The following is an 11,489-nucleotide window of genomic DNA, read 5'->3' on the forward strand; positions in this document are numbered from 1 at the left end:
GTCTGTCTGACTAGATACTGTGCCAAAAATAAACTGCAATATTTCCATAAACCACAAGTTTAAGCAATTAACTCTGGGCTTACACCAAAAGATTTCCCCAGTCCCAGACTAAAAAGTGAAAGTCTTTAGTAAATCTGGGAGTTTTACTGGAGTCACGACGTAACACAACATGGTTTTATTCAAAATGATTTTGGTTATTATCAAGAATGTTTTCATGACTGTAGATGTAAAAAAAAAAAATTTTAAATAAACAAATTGACCAAAAATAGATGTTAAAATTACTAAAAAGTGTGTCTTTTTTTAATTAATTTTGTGTATGGGATTTTTTGGTCATTTTGTGTCTTTTTAAAAAAAATTAATTGTGTATCTTTTTAAAATAATTTTGTGTCTTTTTTTTATTAATTTTGTGTATTTTTTGGGTCATTTTGTGTCTTTTTTTCAAAAAAATTGTGGGGTTTTTTGGTCATTTTGTGTCTTTTTAAAAAATAATAATTTTGTATATTTTTAAAATAATTGTGTGTCTTTTTTATTAATTTTGTGTATTTTTTGGTTCATTTTGTGTCTTTTTAAAATAATTTTGTGTTTTTTTTTGGTCATTTTGTGTTTTTGCTTTTTTAAATTAATTTTGTATCTTTTTAAAATAATTTTGTGTCTTTTTTATTAATTTTGTGTATTTTTTGGGTCATTTTGTGTCTTTTTTAAATAATTTTGTGTCTTTTTTTGGTCATTTTGATACTGCCTCCAGCGGCCCCCAGGTAATTTGAGTTTGAGACCCCTGCTCTAAACACTTGTCTTTAGATGTGAGCAGGTGTGAGCTAATACTTTTCCAGGAGTCTTTTCCAAGTCTTTTCAGTCTTCTGACGTATATGTAGCATAATAGTCATTATTATCTGCTACTTTCTCTCTTTTTCTCTTAATAAATAACAGGGGTCATGAAGTTACTGAATAGCCGCTGGCTTATTGTTTGACATCCGCATTGTTGGTCTCTAGTCCAGGCCAGGATCAGATTTTGTGTGTTTAGTGTTTGATCTGAGTTAAAGAGTAACAGAGCTTCATACTTTACCACTCAAACTCACAGTCACTGTGATCGAATGCAGGACAAACTGTTTTTTTTGGCAGTGCTTGGTCTCTGTGAGAGCAAAACATTCAACAGTTTTTGTGTGAATCCACAAAAAAATCTAATAATTACCAAAAAAGTTACACAAAATTACAAAAAAATCACAGAATTACAAAAGACACACTAAATTACTTTAAAAAGATACAAAATGACAAAAAAGACACAAAATGACCAAAAATTCACAGAATTACCAAAAAACCCACAGAATTATTAAAAAAAGACACAAAATGACCCAAAAAAGACACAAAATGACAGAAAAATTCACAGAATTACCAAAAAAGACAAAATTATTTTAAAAAAGACACAAAACGACCCAAAAGACACAGAATTACCAAAAAAGACACAAAATTATTAAAAAAAGACACAAAATTATTAAAAAAGACGGAAAATTATTTTTAAAAAGACAGAAAATATTTTTTTTTTAAATACAAAAATTACTGAAAAAAGATACAAAATTAACAAAAACAAAGTAATTAAAGGGACCTTCCACACACAACACGATAAAGTGCCATTCATATAAAACTCACATTAAACTTTCATATCAAGGTGGGGGCCACAAAATATCATCACGAGGGCCACGAGTTTGAAACCCCTGGTCTAAATATTTTTTTAATATATTAATATATTATATATATATTTTTAATCCCATTCGTCAAACCTTTAAATAAGATGAACAACCTGCCAGTAACTGTATGGACAATGCAGAGATGTTTCACTGTCACCCTGCCAGAGTTATTAATATGAGAAACCTCCGAGCAGAATCACAGACGTCTAACAGCTTCTGACTCAAAGCTCAAACCTTCTCCTCCTGATGCTCTCCTCGTCCCTGATGGCGTCACTAGTTTGGCTCTAACACTTCCTCATGCTGCGGCTTGGCAACAAACTGTTGCACCATCAGATAGACAGAAACCCGCTGGGGTTGTGTGTGTGTTCACTGGGGCGTGATGGGTGATCCTGGTTGTTGATTGACAGATGAACGTCCACAGAGCGCAGGTTAGTGGGAGAAACGTCCAGGGACTGGCGAAGGGTTTCTTCATATGTTGGTGGAGGCTAGAAGAAAGAAATATTGTGATTTTATATTTCTAGGTAGCTCACTGGTTTTAGACAGAAAGATCAGTTTATAATCATGGGCCTATAAAACAACAATTATATAATAACTCTGAGTCTCGGGAGACAACTGACAAAATTGGACAACCTGGTCTCACAGGAATCCGTGAAATAGCCACGGATTTGCTTAACTCAAAATCCGTGGAATAGCCACAGAATCACTCAAATTTCCCTGAAACTGACACGGATTTCCCTACAATGCAAGTTAACATTTTTTCCTATTGGTTTGTTCCAAGTCACGTGACTTTCAAGGTTCCGGCGGTCAGAACAAAAAACATGGCGGACAGTTCTCTCATTTTTAATGAAAAAATCAATATTTTGACTTAGTTTCTGCATAATTTTGTGTATTTTTTGGGTCACTTTGTGTATTTTTTGGGTCATTTTGTGTCTTTTTTGGAACCTGGTCTCACAGGAATGAAATAGAAATAGCCACAGATTCGCTTAACTCAAAATCCGTGGAATAGCCACGGAATCACTCCGCAAACACACAAATTTCCGTGAAACTGACACGGATTTCGCTACAATGCAAGTTAATGACAGTCATATCCCGTGGCTATTCCATAGATATTTGTTCCTATTGGTTTGTTCCAAGTCACGTGACTTTCAAGGTTCCGGCGGTCAGAACAAAAAACATGGTGGACAGTTCTCTCATTTTTAGTGAAAAAAATCAATATTTCGACTTAGTTTCTGCATAAAAATGGATTTTGATCACATTTCTAGCAAGAAATATATGTTTTATTTTCTAAATATTCACTCAGTGAATGTACATAATCACTTTGTCGTGAAGATCTTGCCAGAAAAACACAATTCGCTGTGTTTTATTTTGAAATCTCCCTGATCCTCTGTGTATTTAACGGATCAAACCTTCGTCCATTACATGCCTTGTGTCTGAGGTTGATTTGCTGATCAACATAATATTCTGTTGCAGCGGGAGACACTCATGTTGACAAAGTGACGACTTACGATCAGATCAGAAAACTGTCCAAATATGACGCCTTAAATAAAACATAGAAGAACCCTTATTCTCCTTTACAATAATTCATTAAAATATGCAATGATTAAGATGGAATAGTGGCATTAAAATGTGCGAGAGGCACCAAATTTAGGCTTTTAGGGCAAAAATTTCGGACAAAAAAATCCTGTGGGAAACACTGGTTTGAAAAGCTTGACAGCCCAGCAGTATGTTATGTCGCTTTCAAAATAAGAGCACATGGATGTGTTAGCAGAATCCACCAGAGAATTTACAAGAAAACTGTCAAAATATGACGCCGTAAATAAAACAGAAGAACCTTTATTCTCCAAGAAATAGCCCAGCAGTATGTTCAGGGTAATAAAGGAGGAGAGATGTTTTTGGGTCCTTCATTGAGTCAGCTTCAAGTCAGTAAATTTGTTTTTCTGCACTGGGAATTTCATGTACAAACTTCTTTTGATTTATGTAAATATGTTGGTTGTTGTTTACACTACAGTTATCCCTTTATCGGGCGAAGAACCATATTTGGTATCTTCAGTGGATATAGGAGGTAATATTTTGAGAAAAAAGTTGCAAATTTACTAAACTAAAGTGGGAAATCTACAAGAAAAAAGTAGCAGATTTAAGAGATTTAAAGTGGCAAAGCTACGTGAAAAAAGTCACAGATTTACGAGAAATAAGTGGGGAAAAAAGCAACTTTTTATCGCAAATTCACCATTTTAAATCTCATAAATCTGCACAAATTGTTCTTGTAGATTTGCCACTTTAATAAACTTAAGTAAACTTTTTTCTCAAAATATTACCCCCTCTCCCTGGTCCGTATGTTTTTTTTTTTTTACACATGCTGGCTGTATGTAATAGTGCCTTATTAAGGGTTAATTTAAAAAATGTTTAAATAAAACAGATTTGGGTTAATGCATGTTCTCTTCTCACCTCACTCCTGGAAAGAAAGTGAATAAGTGTATTTTCCAAAATATTGAGCTAATTCTGTCTGGTTTTTTTGGGGGGTAATTCTGTGTGTTTTTTTGGTAATTGTGTCTTTCTTTAAAAATATTTTTTTCTTTTTAAAGTAATTTTGTGTCTTTTTTGGTAAATTTGTGTCTTTTTTTGGTCATTTTGTGTCTTTTTTTGGTCATTTTGTGTCTTTTTTTGGGTCATTTTGTGTCGTATTTTCCAAAATATTGAACTATTTGATTGCGCTGTTGTCATGACAACGTAAAGTGCTATAAAAGTGAAAAAAGGAAGCTCCAACAGGACCAAACAGAATCTGTAGCTCTGTGTGCTCACCTCATCATGGCGTCCAGTGAGGCCGAAGCGCTGTGAGATCAGACTGTGGATGTGTCTCTGCTGGTCCTTCTGACGGACGCTCTCATAGGACGGCAGCCTCGGCAGAGCACCGTTCAGGAAGTAGTCATTGGGCTTCCCTATTATAAACAGCCTGCCAGGAAGCTAGATCACATATGCACCAAGGTTATTATAGTTAACGAAAACTAACGAAATAACGAAAACTAGAATTGAAAAAAGATTTTCGTTAACTGAAAAAAAAAAAAAAAACCTAGAGTTTTTAAAAAAACGATAACTAACTGAAACTGTATTGCGTGATTACGAAACTAGCTAAAACTAACTAAAATTAAAGTGAAAATGTCCTTAGTTTTCGTTTTTTTATTCATAATCCAGTGTTTCTATTTGAACATGCAACACATGGTGAATATGTTTACTGAGACTGGGATGTCTAAACAAACAAAATTCAAAACACCCAGAACTGTAAGAGTTAATAACCTTATTGGGGCTGAGATGGATAAACCAAAGAAAATAAAGGAAACATTTATTATGACCTCTTTGAATCTGGCACCAACATATAGCCCATTACAAAAAAACTAACACTAAAACTAATAAAAACTAAACTAAAACTAAGCATTTTCAAAAAATAAAAACTAAACTAAAACTAGAAAACTCACTCTAAAAACTAACTAAAACTAACTGAATTTGAAAACAAAAATTCACAACGAAATTAAAACTAAAACTAATGAAAAATCCAAAACTATTATAACCTTGATATGCACACATGCACAAAAAAAATCTGACACAAAACTTTGGGCAGATCTGTGCAACAATCAGTTTTAATCCGTTGCAAAGTCACAATTTACCTGTGGTCCAATAGCTGCCTGGTTGACGGCAACACTGTTGTCATGGTGACCGATGCCAATCAGAGAGTGTCTGCTGTGGTAATGTGGATCAGTCTGAGAAGAGAGATCATCAAGGATTAGTTATTATTTTACAGAGCTAACCCATTTAATCCCAAATTTTTCCCAGACATGAAAATATCCAAATCATGCGTCATGAGTACTCCTTTGAAATAATAATAAAACTAATAATCAACCCTAGTAAAAAAAAATACACTGAACATGTTTTATTTACAGTAATAACTTTATTTATATATGATATGTTGACAAGCTGAGAAAGCCAGTTAAAGTTCAATCGTAGGAGCTTTCACATTGTGACATTTATGTTTCTAGACCATTTTTAAAATGTGAATTTTCCTTTCTACAATGAAAACTATTACTATTATTAATTTACATGCAAATGGACTGTTTTGTAGTTTTATTATTTATTACTTTTTCAGTTTTTGTGTGTATAAATGGTTAAAAAAATGGTACATTTCCCTAGAAACCTGTGTCTTTTGTTTGTATTTTCGGTATTTTCGGCAGCTTTATACTTTAATTAAAATAAAAATAAAATAAAATAAAAATAAAATTTTAATTAAAATAAAAAGAAAATTGTTTGTGCTGTTTTTGTGTGTATAAATAGTAAAAAAAAATAAAAATAATAATAATAATAAATTGGTACATTTCCATAGAAACCTGTGTCTTTTGTTTGTACTTGGGTTCCTGGCAGCTTTATACTTTTAAAAAAAAGAAGAAAAAGCCAAGTTTGTGATGAGAAAAAGGAGCCATGCATGTGATGTAAGGACAGACTGAAAGATGCTAAACAGAGACAGAAATTAATGCAGAGGAAGTTGACATATTTGAACCAAAATCTTCAATAGAATCTGGTACGACGAGGGAAACTCTGTACATTGTTGTTGAAGAGTTGTTGTGACTGAATCGTGAAGTCTTTGTGTGCTGAGTCCAGTAGTTATCTTTTTTTTTCCACAATATTTTTATTTTATTTTCAGTTCATAACACTTTGACATACAGCTTTTACATTCATGTATCGTCATTAAACTTCCATATTTTCAAATAGCTGCATTTAAATAGACAGAAAAATAAAAACAAACAAAACACAACACTTGGAACAGGTTTGCTCCTCCTGTTAAAGAAAATGGTAATCTATATACAATTGAGTATCGTTTGTAATTGGTGTGAATTAAAACACATATATAGAAAAGCAATATGAATCTGACAAGAGCGGAATCTGTATTGTCCACAAAGACTAGTTATCCACTTCTTCACCTGTTAAATCTAAGTCTTTAATGTAGCTGATGAAAGGGCTCCATATGTCCTCAAATACATGCTGTTTATCCTTTAATATGTCAGTTATTCTCTCTAAAGGAAGGCTTGCTTTTTAAAGGAAGGCTTGCTCCAGTAGTTCTCTTACTGTGTGGTGTTCGGTCCCGTAGGGTCTGAATCTGCAGCAGAGAGGATCTTTTCTGTACAGAACCACCACCAGCAGCAGGATCAGTAGACAGAACACAACACAGGACACTGAGGACCAGAAGAGCAGCACACTGTCAGGAGACATGTTAACTACTGTCTTCATGGTGAGGCTCATTTTAACTAGCTAACAAAGCACATAAAGGTTTATGTGCTTTAATTTATAAACATGCATTTTAAATTGATACTTTTTTTCTCATGTTAAATCTCGACCTGTAAAGTAACAAATGTAGTGGAGTAAAAAGTGCAATATTTGCCTCAAAATGTAGAAGTTAGGGTTGTCAAAAGTATCGATACTCAAAAAAGTATCAATACTAAAACAATGTATCCGGATACGATACTCATTTTCAAAAGTATCGATAGTTTATTGTTATGTGTGTAAAGCATAGCCAAGGAAGGAACACTTAAGTTAAGTTATTGTTATATTCAACCTCAAAATATTGTTCTAATTGTTATTGTTTATTGTATTTATTTATTTTTTGCACTAACTCAGACCTGAAGCTTGTTATCATAGCTGCAGTTTCTGTTTTTTTTATTATAAATATTTAACCAGTGGTTCTGTTCATTTCTACATGTTGCATTTTTCTTGTTAATAAAAATATTTCTGTTAAATTTTGGGGTCTTTGTTTTTATCCTTGTGGTATTGAAAATGGTATCGAGTATCGAATATTTTCCTGAGTATCGGTATCGAGTTGGAAATTTTAGTATCGTGACAACCCTAAAAGTATAAAGTTACATATGTGGAAATATCAGGAGCGCAAATGGGATTTTTGAATTTAATTTTTGAATTTGAATTTGCTGTCAGCAAATGATTTTAACTCAATGAGTTATTTTTCCTCTCCATGCCTTAACCAAAATATGTTTTATTGAAACATTTTTATATGAACTGTAGTGTAAACAACAACCAACATATTAACATGTATAAAAACATGAAATTTTCCAGAAAAACCATGACATTTTTATCTGGACGCATTACGGTAATGAATTTGTGAATCAAAAATATGTCAAAAAATAAAGAAAATATTATTTTAACACAAAACAATTAATTGTGTCATTATGGCTATATTGTTCATTCATATAAAAGTGAAATATATTTAGTTTAATAAAGTATGTCCTTATAATCTGGCTTCATGAGAATCACCCATAAGGACTTTACTTTATTAAACTCACTTTTATATGTATGAACAATATAGCCATAATGAGGCGCAATTCATTGTTTTGTGTTAAAATAATATTTTCTATATTTTTGAACATATTTTTGATTCACAAATTCATTACCGTGATGCGTCCAGATAAAAATAACAGGTGCTGTACTCACCTGCAGCCACAATGACAATCAGCAGCTCTGGGTCCATCGCAGGACTCACTGAAACTTGAATCTCTCTTAAATAAACATTATGGGGACTTCAGCTCTCACACACTGAGACTAACAAGTCAAAACTCCTGAACAACGATATATAGACAGTAGATGTGTGGGATTAACCGTTGGGTAAATATTAACACCACGAGGAGGAGAAATAACTCACCTCAAACTGTTCTTGCTCTGGGAAATTAAAAAGCAGAAATGTCTCTTGTGCAAACTCTAGTGGGAGTTAAAGGAGGCGCAAGTCAAAGTCAATATAGAATAATGTTTAATATTATTATGACACAACACTGTGAGATAAAGCAGGCACTACATATTACATTATATTATATTATATTATATTATTGTGATGTTAAACACACACGCACACACACACACACATTCTTGTACTTCTATCTTTGTGAGGACCCTCATTGGAACAGTGAATTCCCTTGCAAGGTTATAATAGTTTTGGATTTTTCATTAGTTTTAGTTTTCATTTTGTTGTGAATTTTTGTTTTCAAATTCAGTTAGTTTTAATGAGTTTTAAGAGTGAGTTTGGTAGTTTTAGTTCAGTATTTTTTTTTAATGCTTTAGTTTAAGTTTAGTTTGTATTAGTTTTAGTGTTAGTTTTAGTTAGTATAATATATATATATATATAAATATCTAATATTATTATGACACAACACTGTGAGATAAAACAGGCACTACATATTACATTATATTATATTATTGTGATGTTAAACACACACGCGCACACACACACACACACACACACACACACACACACATTCTCGTACTTCTATCTTTGTGAGGACCCTCATTGGAACAGTGAATTCCCTTGGAAGGTTATAATAGTTTGGGATTTTTCATTAGTTTTAGTTTTCATTTTGTTGTGAATTTTTGTTTTCAAAAAGTTTTTAGAGTGAGTTTGCTAGTTTTAGTTTATTTTTTATCTTTTGAAATGCTTTAGTTTTAGTTTAGTTTTTATTAGTTTTAGTTTTTTGTAATGGGGTATTTGTTGGGTGGGAGATTAAAAGAGGTCACAGTAAATTTTGCCTTTATTTTATTATTATTTTATGTCTGATCCATATTCATTATGTATGAAAAAAGTTGACAAAGATGAAAACGAAGGACATTTTCACTGTAATTTAACGATAAATTAGTTTTGGTTAGTTTTGTAACCACACAATACAGATACAGTTAATTATCGTCTTTTTTTAAAACTCTCATTTTTATTTTTATTTCAGTTAACAAAAATGTTTTTTCAATTACTAGTTTTCGTTATTTCGTTTCAAATTAATTAACTATAATAAACTTGTTCCCTGTAGCCCCTTAACCTAACCCTAATACATGGTTACCTTAACATAAACCTAATTGTAACCTTTAACCCTTAAAACAAAGTCTGAAATCTCAAAAAAGCCTTTAAAGAAGTAAGGACCGGCTGAAATGTCCTCACTTTGCAAAAATGTCCTCACTCTGTTGGTTAAAAACGTGTTCTGGTCCTCACTATGTAGGAAGTACAAGAACACACACACACACACACACACACACACACACAGGAGGACAATCTAAGTAACTGACAGGAGATAAGGCTGCAGTGATCTCCAGAGAGGAAATTCAGTTATTGTAGCTGCACAAGAACATAAATAAGTCAGATAAGTACTTACAGATAAATGGGGAAAGTTAAAATGAAGAGAAAGAAACATCAAATAGAATAGAAACGATACAAGAAATATTAAGGACAAAATAAGACAAATATACAGTAAACCGTATAGAGTCACCATCCACTGTAGTACCAGGTTGGACTTCTTTTGCTTTTAGAACTGCCTTAATTTGTGGCATAGATTCAACCAAGTGCTGGAAACATGTCATTATTTCTCTGAAATAAAGTAAAATTGAAATCTAAAACTTCGTCACAAGATAAAACAGACATCAAGGAGTTCATTTTTAGTTATAGAAATGTAACTGAAATATTATTTTTTATTATTATTACGATATAACTGCAAATTTTACTTATAATTTACTTAAAAAATGTGTTGTACTGACTGATTTACACTTATTATTACAAATATTTAAACCATGTAATCTGAGTCAAATATTAATTTATTTTGAAGAAGTAAACTTCATTTATACATGGATATTTTACACAAAGATTCCTGTTGGAGTTATTCTAATGAATTTTAATGAATTTTGATGTAGTCAACTCAAATACTCATCATGATGATATTCAGCATTTTTATTTAGTATTCATACCTTTATATTACTGTCACATTTACAAGCTCCTTGAATCATTTCTTAGAGTGTAATAGCCTAAGATTTCAGAGGGTTAACAATTCTAAAGAAATCTTTCAAAACAATGTTATAGCTACTCAATAAAATTGAGGCAACAGATTGCACGCAATATTATTTATTAAATCTAACTACGTTACAAGTTGAGTTAATAACAACTTCACAGAAAGTGCCTGTCAATTAAAAACACTAACCTCACCTAGCGGTAACCTCAACTAGCGGTAACCTCACCTAGCGGTAACCTCACCTAGTGGTAACCTCACCTAGTGGTAACCTCACCTAGCTGTAACCTCACCTAGCGGTAACCTCACCTAGTGGTAACCTCACCTAGTGGTAACCTCACCTAGCAGTAACCTCACCTAGCGGTAACCTCACCTAGCGGTAACCTCACCTAGCTGTAACCTCACCAAGTGGTAACCTCACCTAGCGGTAACCTCAACTAGCGGTAACCTCACCTAAGGGTAACCTCACCTAGCGGTAACCTCACCTAGCGGTAACCTCACCTAGTGGTAACCTCACCTAGTGGTAACCTCACCTAGCTGTAACCTCACCTAGCGGTAACCTCACCTAGCGGTAACCTCACCTAGCTGTAACCTCACCAAGTGGTAACCTCACCTAGTGGTAACCTCACCTAGTGGTAACCTCACCTAGCGGTAACCTCACCTAGCGATAACCTAACCTAGTGGTAACCTCAACTAGCAGAAACCTCACCTAGTGGTAGCCTCTCCAAGTGGTAACCTTACCTAGTGGTAACCTCACCTAGAGGTAACCTCACCTAGCGGTAACCCCACATATCGGTAATCTCACCTAGCGGTAACCTCACCTAGCAGTAACCTCACCTAAGGGTAACCTCACCTAGAGGTAACCTCACCTAGTGGTAACCTCAACTAGCGGTAACCTCACCTAGTGGTAACCTCACCAAGAGGTAACCTCACCTAGCGGTAACCTCACCTAGCGGTAACCTCACCTAGCGGTAACCTCACCTAGCGGTAACCTCACCTACTGGTA

This window comes from Centropristis striata, chromosome 21 (genome assembly GCF_030273125.1).
Source record: "Centropristis striata isolate RG_2023a ecotype Rhode Island chromosome 21, C.striata_1.0, whole genome shotgun sequence".
Taxonomy (NCBI): domain Eukaryota; kingdom Metazoa; phylum Chordata; class Actinopteri; order Perciformes; family Serranidae; genus Centropristis; species Centropristis striata.